This window comes from Ursus arctos, unplaced genomic scaffold (genome assembly GCF_023065955.2).
Source record: "Ursus arctos isolate Adak ecotype North America unplaced genomic scaffold, UrsArc2.0 scaffold_18, whole genome shotgun sequence".
Taxonomy (NCBI): domain Eukaryota; kingdom Metazoa; phylum Chordata; class Mammalia; order Carnivora; family Ursidae; genus Ursus; species Ursus arctos.
In genome coordinates, this window is record NW_026622852.1 from 36,683,118 (window position 1) to 36,697,972 (window position 14,855).

Sequence of the window (14,855 nt, forward strand, 5' to 3'; positions counted from 1 at the left end):
TGATGGTGGTTTCTAAGCCTTGAGCAACGTTGAAGCATCCTGTTTCCAGGAGAAGTTCTGTTCTGTGTGGTGCTTCCCTGTTTGCCGAGCAGGCTCCTTCACACAGACGCTCTGACCCTCCAGGCAGCTCTGCAAGGTAGAGAGGGTCGTAGAGATGATCGCCCTCTGGCCGCCAGGAGGGGCCTGGGGCTCAGAGAGGGTCAGGGGTGTGCCCGAGCTTGCACAGCTGGCTCTGACCCTCTGCTTTACGACCCCTCGATGAGAGTTTCTTTCCCTTATGATCTCGTTTGTCGAGTAGGATTCCAGGAGGTTTTCTCACCTTTAATCAGTACTTTTGGGCCCAGTAATCTGAAATGAGGAAATGGGGGCTTTAGAGAGATTACGTTCCCTGCCCCAAATCACAGAGCTAGTAAATGGCAGAGGCAGGATTAAAATCTGACTTCTGCCTCTCTAACTGCCCTGTCGGTGCTGCTCAAGCAAGGACTGGTTCGTGCTTCATCCTTGGGGAGCCCAGGGTTACACCGTTTTAAATATTTTACGTTTTTTGCTTTGATGATGATCTTTAAAATCCTCTCGTTTTACCTATTTACATAAAAACTGCTTTAACCAATCTTAGTGATCATTTGAAGTGGAAGCATTTCTTCTTAATATATAAAAGCAGACACTCGTTGCTTAGTTTGCGGGTCTCAAAGTAGAGACTATGTCCCATGTCTGAGGGCATTTTTTTAGGGTTCTATGAGGAGGGCCCCCCCCCATGTACAAAAGTTTATATATTACCCAAGTTTCAGGAAGTCTGCACGGTGAGTCCCAGCCTCCTTGTCCAGTTGTGGAAACATTTCCTCTTTCTCTCCTTGAAGTATGTGAGTGAGTGATAATCACTTTGCAGATCGGGACCCTGAAGAAAGGTTTTTAAATTTGTACCCAAGGTCACAGACCTAGGAACCAACAGAGCTTACCTCCAATCTGACACTAAATCCATCCAGGCTATCTCCTAAGAAAATGAAAAAAATTTTGGTTTCCTAGCCAGAGAATGACCAAAAGGCTCCAATTTCTCCCTAAAAGATTGAGAGGGGCACAGATTCAAAGTGGGTGGGACTGGACATGAGGAGTGTTACGAACTTCCTGTTGGACAGTAGTGGTCCTCCCAGTGGGAGCATGAAGCCGTGTTGATCTTCCTCGCTTTGGCCATCCACCTGTCCCAGGGCACAGCCACCTTCCTGTCCAGGATCCTCCAAGGTGATGATTCCCAAATTCCACCGCGGTGTTTACAGTTCTGCAGCCAAGTACTCCGCTTGACTTCAGCTTTGAGCAAAGGATTGCAAATGTTTGCATCCACTTTCTTATCTGGACCAGTTCTCCCACGTCTCCTACATGTGGTTTTCATATGGCTTTTATGAATGCCCGAAGTCTGTTCCAGCTTGTTCTAATGTTGCAGTGTTTTAACTGCCATAACACAGCGGTATCAACAGATAAATCAACTAGATATGCTGAAAAAATTATAGGCAAGAATCCTGTTCTCTTCACCCGGCCTAATTCATCCACAGAAGAGTCTGCCTTGGGAGTTGCAGGGAGAAGAGATACGTGGGGTACAGATGAGAAAAATAAGCCAGTCCGATGATCCTATTATTCCCAAACTTCTGGACCGTTTTCACTTACAATCAATGACAGTTTTCTCTAGAGTTGCCCGTTCTCTGAACCTTGTGATTCCTGCTCTTGGAGTGTTTGTTGCTTCTGTCTTCGGCCCTCTCCTCTTTCTCTCTCTGTGACTCTGTTTGCTTAATGGGACTTGCTACGGTGAATCATGGTAGTTCAGGTCGTCGACTCACAATATTTTTGTATCACTAAAGGTGTCGTTGTCCAGACCTCAAGTTCACTCCTGTCACTTCCTGAAAGGAGAAAGTTTCTGAACGATTGTTAGAGCACACGGCACAAAGGCCTCCCGCCCTCCCCTCCACATTCCAGCATCCAGTGCGTTGCTCTGCTCACACCCAGCATCTTATTTCCAGTGAGATGTGGAGAGGTGGGGAACATTTGCTTTGGGGAAATAGGCTCTGTAATCCTTGGTCCCTGAAGTGATTTTCAATAGGAAATCTGAATTCCTGCTTCATGTAAAATGAGTCTCAGATGCTGAGAAATGAGTATTTGAGAATAATTTACGATTTGCTTTCCATAAATCAATGCTATTTTGCCTACAAATCACTTTGAGAACTGTATATGGCTTTATAAAACATGAGTCTGGGCAGAGAAGACTGGGAAGTGAGCTTTATATGTTGATTCCTGGTCCTGTCACCAATTAGTTATGTGACTTTGGCGAGTTGCCCCAAGCTTTTGGGTTTCACGGGGGTTGTAAAATTATTAAATTACATTCTTCAGCAATTAATCCATTAGTTCAGCAAACATTTATTGCCTGCCATCCCTCTGCCCGTCACCATGCTGGCCCCTTCCATCTCCTGCACGCTAGCAATCTGAACCTGGTGCTGTGATTGGCTCCATTCTTAGGAGACGGACTTGAGAGAAATGAACTACCATTCACATTTATTAGGAGTCAGATAATTTTATTTGATCTCTGCATTAACTCTGCAAAGTGATAGCTCCATTTTATAGATGAGGAACTGAGGCCCAAAGAGGCTGAGCGGTGTGTGCAAGGTTGTGTTTCTTGTAAGCGGTAGAGTGTGGACTGGGACTCAGGGCTGGCTGGCCATTTCTCTGAGACTCCCTAAGACAACTCAGCCTTTATGTCCGTTCTTAGTATTTTCAAGTGCTCCAAGAAACTTAGGACATGACTTTGTTTTCAGGCAAAAATGTGGAGACTCGGTTGCTCTCCGTCATTGACTTTGCTGGTTTTGTCTTACCAAGAGGGACAGATTCCCTCCCATGCCCGAAAGCAGAGCTGCAAGCGATCCCGCTCAGGGGCAGAGCGAGTAGCCGGTGGGCCCCCTGGGACATGGGCGTAGACCTTCCATGGAAGGCACCTGAAGTTTGGAGTCCATCACATTTCCTGCTCTGCCTTTGAGACCAAGATAGCCTACAAGAGTATGTATAGAGTTCACAGCTGGAGAAAACAAGGAAGAGAGTCATTTCACGAGTCAAGAAGGCCAGTCCCAGGGAAGAAAGTTAGCCCTGGGCTGGGCTGATACCCGAGGCTCCATACTTCCTGGAGTCTTTCTATTTTTGTTTATGTCGGAGACAATGGCAAATTAATAGCTTCGAGTTCCAAAGGGAGGGCTTTAAAATGGTGGACTTCGGATGACAGAATATGTAACCATCAGTTGAAGTACAGCAATCGGAAATCACTCTAGTTATTTTAAGCAGGATGGGATTTAATATAAACAACGGATTGCTTACAAAATACTTGTAAAGGCTGAAGGAGCAGGTTCGAGGCTAGGCTTCTTGGATGACTTCCAAGTAATACAGAACTGACCCAACGGGGGAGGCCGCGGAGGGCGCCCCTGGCGCTAAGTGCGTGTGAGGGGGGACAGCGCCGTAGCGGGGGACCAGAGGACGGCTGCCCAAAGCTGCAGGCCGGGAATCAGCAAGTCCTATCAAGAAGCTGGCATGACCGCCACTGTTTGCCAGCACCCAGGAGCCCGGAGGATAAACACTGAGACCCACTGCAAGAAAATCCCAGCCTTCCCTAAGCAGTAGTGACCGCCCGAAGCCAGAGAAATGACCTCTACTTCACTTTTTTTCTTTCAAATCATACGAATGCATCTAACTGGCTTCCCAGCCTCTTCAAGTATAAAAAGGGTAAAATGGAGGTTGAAAAGTCAATCCCAGTATCCACCACAAAGGGGTGAGGAATTCTTCAAAGAAGTCCTTTTCCAGCACTACTCGACACTCCAAGGATCGAAGAACTTCCTTCCAAAAAAGCAAAGCAAAGCAAAACAAAGCAAAACCATTTAGGCATTCAATGTTTATTCCTTTGAGAATAGAGCCATCTCAGTAATGGAGGCACTCCTGCTTGGTGTTCATGTTCTTTGTCCCACTCAGGAAAGGCCAAGACAACTGTGCCCAACCCTGGGCCCAGGGCCTTTCCCTGCTGAGGCCCCACCCAGCTGGTGTTTCATACCACTCCAACCCAGTGGGAAGCTTTCTCATCAAAGAAAGCTGAGTCTAATGGAAAAAGCAGCATCGCTCTCCCCTTGCTAGAACAATGGATGGCAAGTGTTAAGTTTAGTTTCATTTACGACAGACCCAGCACTAGCTCTGTCCCAGGCCCCGAGATACTGCCGAGGATGAGAGGACGTTAACATACACGTTATGAGGGGATGAGCCAGACGCAGTGAAGGCGTACAGCTAAACCGGGAGACGGGGGCACATGACATTGGAGGAAGCCGACTTCAGAACTCCTCTTCGTACAGCCAGTCTGGTCTAGCTGCGCACACAGGCCACACCTTGACAAAGGAATCCATTTTTCCTAGTGGGAGTGGTTCTCAAGGTCAGGGTGCTCCGATAACTCCTTGGGGTCATCAGTTTCTGAAACCGCTCCTTGGCATCCCCTCCCACTGGCATCCGTGCCTGTGTAAACTCCGCCCCTAGATGTAGCGAGCTGCTTCTAACAAATAGAATCCGGCAAACCCAAAGGGATGCCACATCTGAGATTAGGTTACAGTCCGAAATGTGAAATGTGCCAAGGTTGAGAAATCCTGGGCTAGAACTTGGTCTCCCTTCCCTCGCTATGCCCTTGGGTCCCCTGGATGACCAGATTGTGACTTTCCTACCTCCAGCCACTTCCGGTGGACCACCTGACCCCACCAGCACAGCCTACCCCCAACCCGACGTATCACCCCCACCAGACAGTCTGGCTCCATGAGAACATCCTCTCCACCCAGTGATCTCTCATGTCACCTGTTACTGATGGCAGGGGAGTCAGTCTCCTACCCTCCTCTGTCTCTCCCAAACATCATCTTTCCAGGGAGTTGAGGGGCAAAGGGTGCCAGTGGAGTCAATCGCAGCCTGTGAGTCAGTCCACCAAAAGCCAATCCTTTTCGCAAAGGTTTGTTTTCCATTAGCCCACACGTGGGCTCAGCTCACAACCATTGATACCAACCCTCAGCCCAGACCCATGGAAAACGAAACTGACAGTTTGGGCAAGGACAAATGCACTTTCCGAAGAAAACCATGTAGCCAGACTTCATGGAGACACCGGAAAGACACATACTAAAATGCAAGAAAAAACATAAAAGGAAATACACAAAAACGTTCAAAATAACTTTTCCTGTTGGGGAAGAGCAGAGCATAGAAACATCATTGTTACTTTGTCGTTTCCTTTTATTTCTTCTGAAAGTATCAACTCTGAGCAGGACTTTGCAGACAGCTTCACCAGCTGGTGGCCTAAGAGAACAGCTCCGCAGGGAGCCCCTCTGCCTGAGGGGAAGAAGGGAGTTAAGGAGCCTGGGGGGTGGGCAGGTGGGGCGTGGGGTGGGGGACACCCTATTCTTACCTGGAGCTAGGCTTTGTTACCCAGAAGGCTTCCCAAAGGTTTTTAGTGAGCTGGAAACTTGTTTGCGAGTAAGGGAGACACACACCTTGTATCTGGGCAAGTCCTGCTCTGCAGTCACTTCATGTTCTTCCCTGGGTGAGGTCTGCTCTGCCCCACAGGCACCTTATCTGTCCCACTGTCCCAGCTCAGGACCCAGGAAGTGGACCTTAGAGGATGTCGGATTTGACAGCATACTCGGTACAAATACAGAGCGTTGGTCCTGAATCCATGTTGCTTTCCCAGCCTTGGGAAGACAGAGAGGCCCGTGGAAGGTTCTTGTCCCCTTTGTTCAGTTCATTCATTCGCTCATTGAACAAATGTGGAATCTAACATATTGCCGGCTCCGAGCTGGACGTCAGAGGTTTAGAGGCTATTCAGACACAACATATAACCCCCGAAAGTTCGTGGTCTCGGGATGGGGTGGGCATGTAGAGGGGAGGGCTGGACTAGGGACAGTGACGGAACATAGGACAGTGTGGGGAGGTCAGGGATGGCCTCTGGGAGGAGGTGACCCATGAATGGAGACACAGGGGTCATTTCCCCCTTTGTCTGTTCTTCCAGAGCACTTGGAAAACAGTTATGGCATAATTGCATTCTGACCACGTCTATCACAAATACACATACAGACTCACATGTACTCTTTCTAAAAAAAAGATTGAATATTTTTCTAGAGCACTTTTAGATTTATAACAAAACCCAGAGGAAGGTACAGAGGTTCTCGGATATACTCTTAAACCAAGACATCTGCATGCCGGGAATTTACAGCATAAATAAACCGCTAATACATAATGGCACAAATCTACAGATTTTTTTTTGCAGTATGGCTTATACTGACAAAAAAGAAAAACTGGAAAATAAGGGAATTACTGAGTAACTGATCACTCATCCTTCTTATGGGACATTTTGCAGCTATTTAAAGAGGAAAAAAAGAATGAGATGACAGAGGATTTGTCCATGAGAAAACCAAGATAAGCAAAGCATATGCAATTTGCCTTTTTTTGTAAAACAATGCTAAAAGTCTCGTGTGTGATGTATATGAGTATACAGATATCTAGAGAGTTACATGTCTGCAGCGAAATCTTTGGAAGAGCGCTTGTCAGGCTGTGCTGGCTATTTTCAGCTTACCTCCCAAATCCGTTCCCCACCCTTCCCCCACCAGCCGTGCGCCCCACAGCCTGACCTGTAGGGGCTGCGTCTCTGGTCCAGTGCACCCCTGGGCTTCTGGCTGATGTGGCGAATGGTAGGTAGCAGCAAAGGATGAGAAGGAGGGAGGCGTGTGAGGTCAGGGTATAGTCCCCCCACTCGGTTCCTGCCAGTGGTGGGGGCTGTAGGTAGGTGCCATCACTTTGCTGAAGACCACAGCCCCTGGGCAGGGGGGGCGGGGGGGCTCCATACAACCATTCTCTTTGTCTTCTAATCTTTATCTTTGACTCTTCAAGCCTAGGGGTCTATCTCCTCTCGCTTCACCATCTTTTGCTAGATTTTCTCAACTCCGCTCACACCTTTAAATTTGTCCCTTTATCGAAATCCCCTTGAATACCGGGTATGAGGGCACCATCTGTTCCCTGCAAGGACCCTGACTCACATGGTCGTGAACATGGCGTGTCTGAGGGGGACTGCAGAAGTGACGAGGGGAGAGGAGAGAGAGATGCGGAGCCAGGCTAAGAAGAAAAAGAGAAAAACACACTTCTGGAGTCAAGTAAACTTATGCCTATGCATGAGCATAGATGCAATGAAATTAAATAAAATAAAAAGCAGAAAATTAAAAACAAAACAAAACACCACTTCCCGTGCCCCCACTCCTTCTTGACCGCAGTGCTGCTAGGAGCAGCCTTGCTCTCTGCTCACTCCTCTTGCCCCGCGTGCCTCTCCCGAGCTCAGGGCAGGAAGCTCCACGGCTTCCTCTTCCTTGCCGCCAGCACAGCTGAGTGGCAAGAAGGGAAGAAGGGTCACTGTGAGTAGATGGGACGGGGACCAGAGACACAGCCCTGGTGACGGGGGACCGTCCTCAGATGCTCCAGCCACAGCGTTCAACACGTTTCTCCCCACAGGCTTTATTCGTGCGGGTCATTCCGCTTGGTCCTTCAAGTCCAGTTCGTAGCCCTCCTCCCCCAAAAGTTGCCCCTCCTCCTCCTCCGGCCCCAGACCTCCCCTCCCCCTCCTCCTCTACAGACAGTTCGGCACCCTTTCCCCTATCTCCTCCCTTTTCTGGACGTCTGTTGGCATCTTTTTCAACAGTAAGTCACTGGTCTGTGTCGGGCACTAAACGGGAGCTCTTGGAGGGAGCTCTCGTGTGTAATGCCGTCCCGTAACTCTAGCCCAGCCCGGGGCCCAACACTCGGGAATGTTCGCTGACTGTGCATTAGATTGACTTGATTGATTGATTGATTGATGATAGAGGTTTGCCCATGGCCTGGATTGCTGAGCTGAATCCACTCTGTCACCTTATACCAGAAGACTTCTGAACACACAGAGAAGGAGCTGGCCTCAAGTCTCAGAGCAAGCAGTGCAGAGCTGTCTGCACTCCCTAGGCGGTGTCTGTTTTGAGGGCAGGCATGGCCTCTCCCGGTCTGAAGCTTCTCTTCTTCCAGTTCATCTCGCAGCCTCAGGGTGTCCTGGCTGGAGATGCACGTGGCTAGAAGTGCTTCTTTCTCCTGCCACGCTGAGCCCTACGTGGCTTCTCACTTGGCTCGAACTTGTTGCTCTGTGTCTGACAATCTCCACCGTAGGATGGCTGCTTGTCACCAACCCTACAGGGAGAGGCATATCTCCTGGACGCTGACATGTTATACTTTCCAGAAACCTAGAGCGAAGCATGTGAGGCTGACAGTCCTGTTTTATTTCAGGAGAGAGAGAGCTATGCACGCTGCATGAATAACCAGAAAAGAAATGCTTATTCATCTTTTTCAGGGTTCCAGAAAATTTATATTCTCTCTAACCCAAAGCTTGTTGCAAATATCTCCCTAAAGAGATGCTGGCCCTGGTGATTTATGGCCCAAAGCTGACTGCCATCCAAAAGGATTATTAGACACTCTGGGCCTGAAGTAATTTTGTGTCACACACACAGACGCACATTCTCTCTTTTTCTCTCTCTCTGTCAATAAAACCTAGCTCCTATTAGGTTACAGACTTCCTGGAGCCCATGATGCCAGTGTGGCATTAGGATTCCTCTCTGTCACTTAGGAAGACTGTCGTCATGTTCTACGCTCTGAACAAGAGTCATTCTGGGCTGTATTTTGAACATTGTAAAGAACTGTACAAATATGAGCCATGAAGGTAAGATGGTTGTCAAGGTAGTTCAGAACGGAAGTTCTCTGGTCTCAGCTGAGTAATTTGGGGGAAGACATTTTGACTTCAAATACCCAGATGATTACCTCAGTTCTCCAACTCCCATGCTTGGTGTGGACACAACTTTTGAAATTTGGAAAGGAATTCTGCCATGAGCATGATATGGGAAACTTCTTTTTCCTCATGTGACTTTTTCGCAGTATCTTTTAGTAATCCTTCAGACTCTCCAGACTGGCCTCTTCATCATGAGAGTTCTCAGGTTGGCCAGAGGCGAAACCCACCTCCGATTTCTTGGCCGTGCCTCTCTGTTGACCCAGCTCTGCTCCTCTTTACCTGAAGGGAGAGTGAGCAGAGGTGTGCAATATCTTTAAACACATAGGGTGGTGCCCACTTTTATTTACTATCTGGAAAAGACAGTTATCTGCTGGGCAGTGTGACAAAATTGCATTGTGATTTCTCGTGCTCCAGAGCGGAAGGGGGAATACAATTCCTCCTCAAGAACGCTTTGGTTTGGCAGTTGGGTTGTTTGAGTTGCGATAAAGGCTAATATTTATCCAGCCAGCTTCCCAAATCTGACCTGCTACTTGGAATCTGCTCAGTGGTGACCAAGTGTTAGTCATCTCGGAGCCCAGCTTGCTATCACAGCCAAGACCCCAGGCTGGTATAAAATACCAGTGTATTAGCCCTCCAGCACTGACTCGTAAACATATGGCAGGGCCTGGTGGTGAGCTTCCAGTTTCATTCATTCCAGTTTGTAGAAAGACAATGCACAAAATAATGAAATCTAGGCATTGACTGGGGGTTTAAAGACCAACTCATGGTCTGAAAACATAGATGAAGAATCAGAGGCCCAGAGAAGAGGACGGATTAACTTGGCTGGTTAAGTGCAGAGTCATAACTAGAGTTGTCTTGGCTGGAGTTGCCATTTGTTGAGTTATAAGTATGTGCCAGGCATTGGAGACGACCAGCAAATGCCCACATATGCTGCGCGGGTGAGGCTCCAGCCTTTTCGCAGGTGATCTTACATAGGTCAATCCCTGAGGAAGTGGACCCAGAGATCAGGCATCTGGCATCGCACTTTGGCATTTGCTTTAGGGAAGGGAGTGTGTGAGAAGCTAGGTGGGTGCCAGGGTGATCGCGGACATCACAGACTCAGCTGGCAGGACACAAAGGCATGGCTTTCCCCCCCCCACATGCTGCCCCTGCCCCTTGAGAAACTAAGGGCTTTACGACAGTATTTTGAGCATCTGGGAGAGACTGGGTTTGTGCTGGGGTAGCAAGAAGAGCCCTGAGCATGGAGTCAGGGACCCTGGGTTCCAAGTCCAGTCCCCTTCACTTACTGGTGGTGTGGTCTTGAGAAGTCATAGCACACTCTCTGTCAGAGCCTCGGTTTCCTTATTTGTAGAGTGAGGAAGGGAAAACCCATACTATCCTATTTTAGAGATGACAAATGGGTAATACATAGGAAGGAAAACTTTAAATGCAGAAATACCATAGGCCTGTGAGAAATTACTAGTTTTGTGAGTCATTCATGAATTCTTTTTCATTTGCTATTGTGACCAAGTTGGCTAAACCCTGGCAGGATTGGGAGTTTAGGACACTAGCACAGAGAAGGCTAGTTGCCCCAAACCAGGTCTACAACTCTGACCACGATAATGTAGTTCTACTGACCCTGCAAAATCCCCCCACTTGTGGGGGGCCCTACTTCACTGCTCCAGCTTTAATTTCCAAGTTGGCCAGTGCAAAGAGCACAGTTCGTAGAGTCAGAGAAACAGGGTTTAAGATCTCGAGTCTGACATCGGACTTGGGGCAATTTCCTAGCTTGTTGGGGGCATTAACTCACGGATCTGTGAAATGTATCAAACACAGCTGTCGCGAGGATTGTTCGTGAACAGCCTCCCCATGCATGTGGCTGAACTTGAATCTCATATTTAGTCACCTTCTGTGTGATGTTTTTGTGACAAAAACGACACTTTGGTGTTAGGTCATCTTAGCGTACCAGTGACCCCGAGGAAGGAAGCCCCATGAGCCAGTGCATCCATGTCATTGTGAGGCTAATTAATTACAGCGATGAGAAGTTCTGTAATTCCGAGCGTGAGACATCTGGTGACTGTTGCAGGGATAATTACTAGCCCTTATAATTGCAGGTATTCCTGGACATGACATGTCCTGGTACTCTGGAATTCTCCCTAAGTGGCAATGGTTGGGACATCTTTTGCACCTTTGCATTTCATGGGGTACTTTAATGTAGCAAAGCATTTCACAATGATATGTTGTTTCTTCCTCCCACGCAAGAACCCTGGTAAAATATCCCTTTCCTTCATGGTTCCTGTGTTGCCTTGACTGACTGCTCAGGGGAGCACATGAATGATCTTCAACATTGGAAGCAGTATAATTCTAACTACGGTTAGTGTGGTTCCATCTGTATGTGGTTCCATCTGGTCTGTGGGGGTTATTTCATTGACACGGTAGCTTAGATTTTGCTGTAGAACAAAGTGAAAATTGTATTCATAATAAAAACTTAAGAATCATAGGGAAGAATTTCACTTCACTGAGGGCTCTGTGTTCTTCCCTTTACATGGAAGGAGACAGAATTAGGAGCATGGAGCCAGGGGAGTCTCTAGTTATCCTCGGTCAGCTCAGCATAGCCGACATATGGTGCAAGAAATTCTGGGTGTCACTGCTGATCAAGAGGCAAGATGGGATGACCCAATAGTGAAGGGGATGATGAGAGGTGAAAGGAGCATGGCATTGAGGTGCCCAGGCATCTCAGGTAGGGGTACCCAGGTAGGGAATGAAGGGAAGACAATGAGAGAGATGAGGAAGAGGAAATAATATCGAAAGAGGATTTTGTTCTTGTTTGTTCAGATTCTTCAGATTTGAGAAAACCTAGAGTACAGATCTGTATTAATTCTTAAGGCTTTTAGAGTTCAAAGCTGTTACTGAATACCATTCCATGTAGAAATTGGTTCAGGTAAGGGTACAACCCATAGGAAAGTAGCTTGCAGTTTTGAAGTCTTAAGGGAAATTTCTCCTCTACCTTGTACCAGCATGTGAGATAAGCAGCTTTCCTTGCAGTCTTCTTGAAGCTCACCATTGCAATGAGGGTGTGGACATCTGAGGGCCCAGCCTTGTGGACTTCTGTTAGAAGCCTTACAACCTTACTTAGATTTATGTCCGGGGCTCTACCAGCCTCTCTGTGGTTCCGCCTTTATCCAATCCCTCATATGAATATTCTTTTATTTCTTAACAGCTCATGCATTGGAAGTTTTAGCCAGAGCAATTGGCAAGAAAGAGAAATAAAAGACATCCGGGGTGGAAAGGAAGAAGTAAAATAATCCTTGTTTAAACAACAGAGGGGAAATAGACTGAAAAAAAAATGAAGAGAAGCTCAGGGACTTGTGAGATTATAACGAAAGATCTAACATTCATATCATTGGAGTTCTGAGTGGAGAACTGTCAGCACAGAACCCTACACCCTGTGAAAATACCCTCCAACCAACATGACACAGCTGACGTTTAGAAGACGCTCGACCCCACAACAGCACAGTACACATTCCTTTCAAGAGCCCACAAGACATACACAAAATATATCTTGGGTTATAAAACAAGCTTCTAAAAAATGAAAAGAATAGAAATCATATGGAATATGTGCTCTTACCACAATGGAATCAAAGTAGAAATTAAAGACAGATAAGAGAAAAATCTCCAAATACTGGCAAACTAAACCACACACTTCTAGATAATCCATGGGTCAGAGAAGAAAGGACTCTCAAGGGAAATTTGAAAGCAAAAAACAAAAAACAAAAGACCCAAACCAAATGAACAAAACACACATTGGACTGAATGGAAATGCAACTTATCAAAATTTGTGGGGCATAGCTCAAACAATGTGAAATGGAAATTTATAGTATCAATTAGAAAAGAGGAAGAGGCTCAAATCAATAATCTAAGCTCCCACCTCAAGAACCTAAGGGGGGGGGGGAAACCAAAATAAATCCAAAGCAAGCGTAAGGAATTACATAACAAAGACAGTTGCATAAATCAGTAAAATTGAAAACAGAAAAATTAGAGAAAATAAATGAAACAAAGAGCTAGTTCTTTTGAAAGATCAATAAAATTGGCAAACTTTTAGCAAGACTGGCAAAATGGGAAAGAGAGACAGAAAGGAGAAGATCCAAATTATCAATATTAGGAATAAAACAGAAGTAACATTACTGACCTTGAAAGTAGCCAAAAAAAGACTAAGGGAAAACTATAAGCTATACACATACATCTGACAACTTGGATGAAATGGACCAATTACTTGAAAAATACTAAGTACCACAATTCACTCAAAAGGAAATCAATTCAGTACCTTTACAACTACTAAGGAAATTGAATTTGTCACTGAAAAACTAAAAAGAAAAAAAAATCTCCAGGCCTGAATGGCTTCATTAAAGAACTTTACCAAACATTTAAAGAATTAACACCAGCTGTACACAGTATCTTCCAGAAAACAGAAGAGGAAGGAATACTTTCCAGTTTATTTTATAAAACATATATACTCCTAGAAGTTCTAACCAGCACAATAGAGCAAAAACAGAACAAAACAGAACAAAATCCCCCAAACCAAAAAAATCGAGAAACAAAGAAAAGGTAGTGGTGGGGGAATAAAAAACATACACACAGACTACATGGAGAGCTAATCACAAATACATTGCTGGTAGGAATGTAAATGGAACAGACACTCTGAAAAAAGATTTGGCAGTTTTTTACAAAGTTGAATATGCCAATACCATCTAATCCAGCACTCCTGGGCATTTTTCCCAGAGAAATGAAGACTTACATTCACACAAAAACCTGTAGATGAATGTTTATAGCAGCTTTATTCATAATGGCTCCGAACTGGAAACAACCCAGCTGTCCTTCAACAGGTGAGTGGTGAGACACACTGGGGGATGTCTCTACGTGGAACCTTACCCAGCAATAAAAAAGGAAAGAGCTCTGATACGTGAAACAATGTGCACGCGTCTCCAGAGCGCCTTACTGCCTGGAAGAGCCCATTCCCAAAGCTTATCTACTGTTGGATTCCATTTATTTAACGTTTTTGAAATGACAAAACTGCAGAAATGGGGAGCAGGTTAGGGGGTGAAGAGTGGGTGGGGGCAAGAAGGAAGTGAGTATGTCTATACAAGGGGGCCAGGAAAGATCCTTCTGGTGGTAGAAATGTTCCTTATCTTGACGGGATCCGTGTCAACATCCCGGTGGTGATTCTGTATTACAGCTTTTCCAGATTTACCGTGGGGGTAAAAGGGACACTGGAGATCTCTCTGTATTACTTCTTACAACGGCTATGAATTGACAATCATTTAAAAAAGAAAAACAAGTTCAAAATTGATTAGGATACTTCAGTTTGTGCCATAAAAAGGCTTGACAGCTGCTGCTTGACAAGTACAGTGCCAGCAGATGTCATTTGTGCGGCCTGTTTGGTAATTATACCTCATGGGTTCCATAGTAATTACAGTGGAACTCACACTGTATTTCCCGTGCCGGAAATCACCACATTCCCTTAGTAATTACTCAGAGCCAAACACCTTTGGCAGTGGAGGGTTTGCAACTGATAGCTGACAAACTGTCCAGAAATAAAGAACTCAGCTTAATTTGGAGGAAGGATTGGGCAGCGGCCCACACCTCCTTAAGTCTCCCATGACCATTAGCAGGATAGCTGGGAAAAGTGCGAAGAATGTTCTAACGATAAGTGTGTAATTTGTTTTCAATAATAATGGACCTGAGATAGTGCTGAATTTCCCTACTTATGGTAAAAAAAAAAAAAAAAAAAAAAAGTTAACTCAAGAAGGACATGATGACAATTCCTTGGCATATAGTCATAGTTGGTCTCACTTGTCTTCCCAAGTGGAACCTTGGCAGGGACCCTTAGCAGTGTTCTCCAGAAGAAAGGCACTGCTCACTCATGTTGACTGGTCACAAAGTTCAGGAAACTCATGGACTTCATTCCCCCGAAGGCTCACCACACAGTGATGTCCATGTTCCAGAAGAAAGAGGTGAGGCTCCGGGAGAGTAAAGCAACTTCCCTGTGGATTTA

General features: G+C 46.1%; 1 long non-coding RNA gene across 1 annotated transcript in view; it reads left to right on the forward strand.

The window, feature by feature from the left end:
- The window catches only part of LOC113260341 (uncharacterized), a 203,298-nt gene extending 189,482 nt beyond the window's left edge, over positions 1-13,816 (forward strand). The window contains exon 6 of the long non-coding RNA XR_008959946.1: positions 12,024-13,816. This is a non-coding gene — a long non-coding RNA (uncharacterized LOC113260341). The remainder of the gene's footprint in view (positions 1-12,023) is intronic.
- The last annotated feature ends 1,039 nt before the right edge of the window (positions 13,817-14,855 follow it).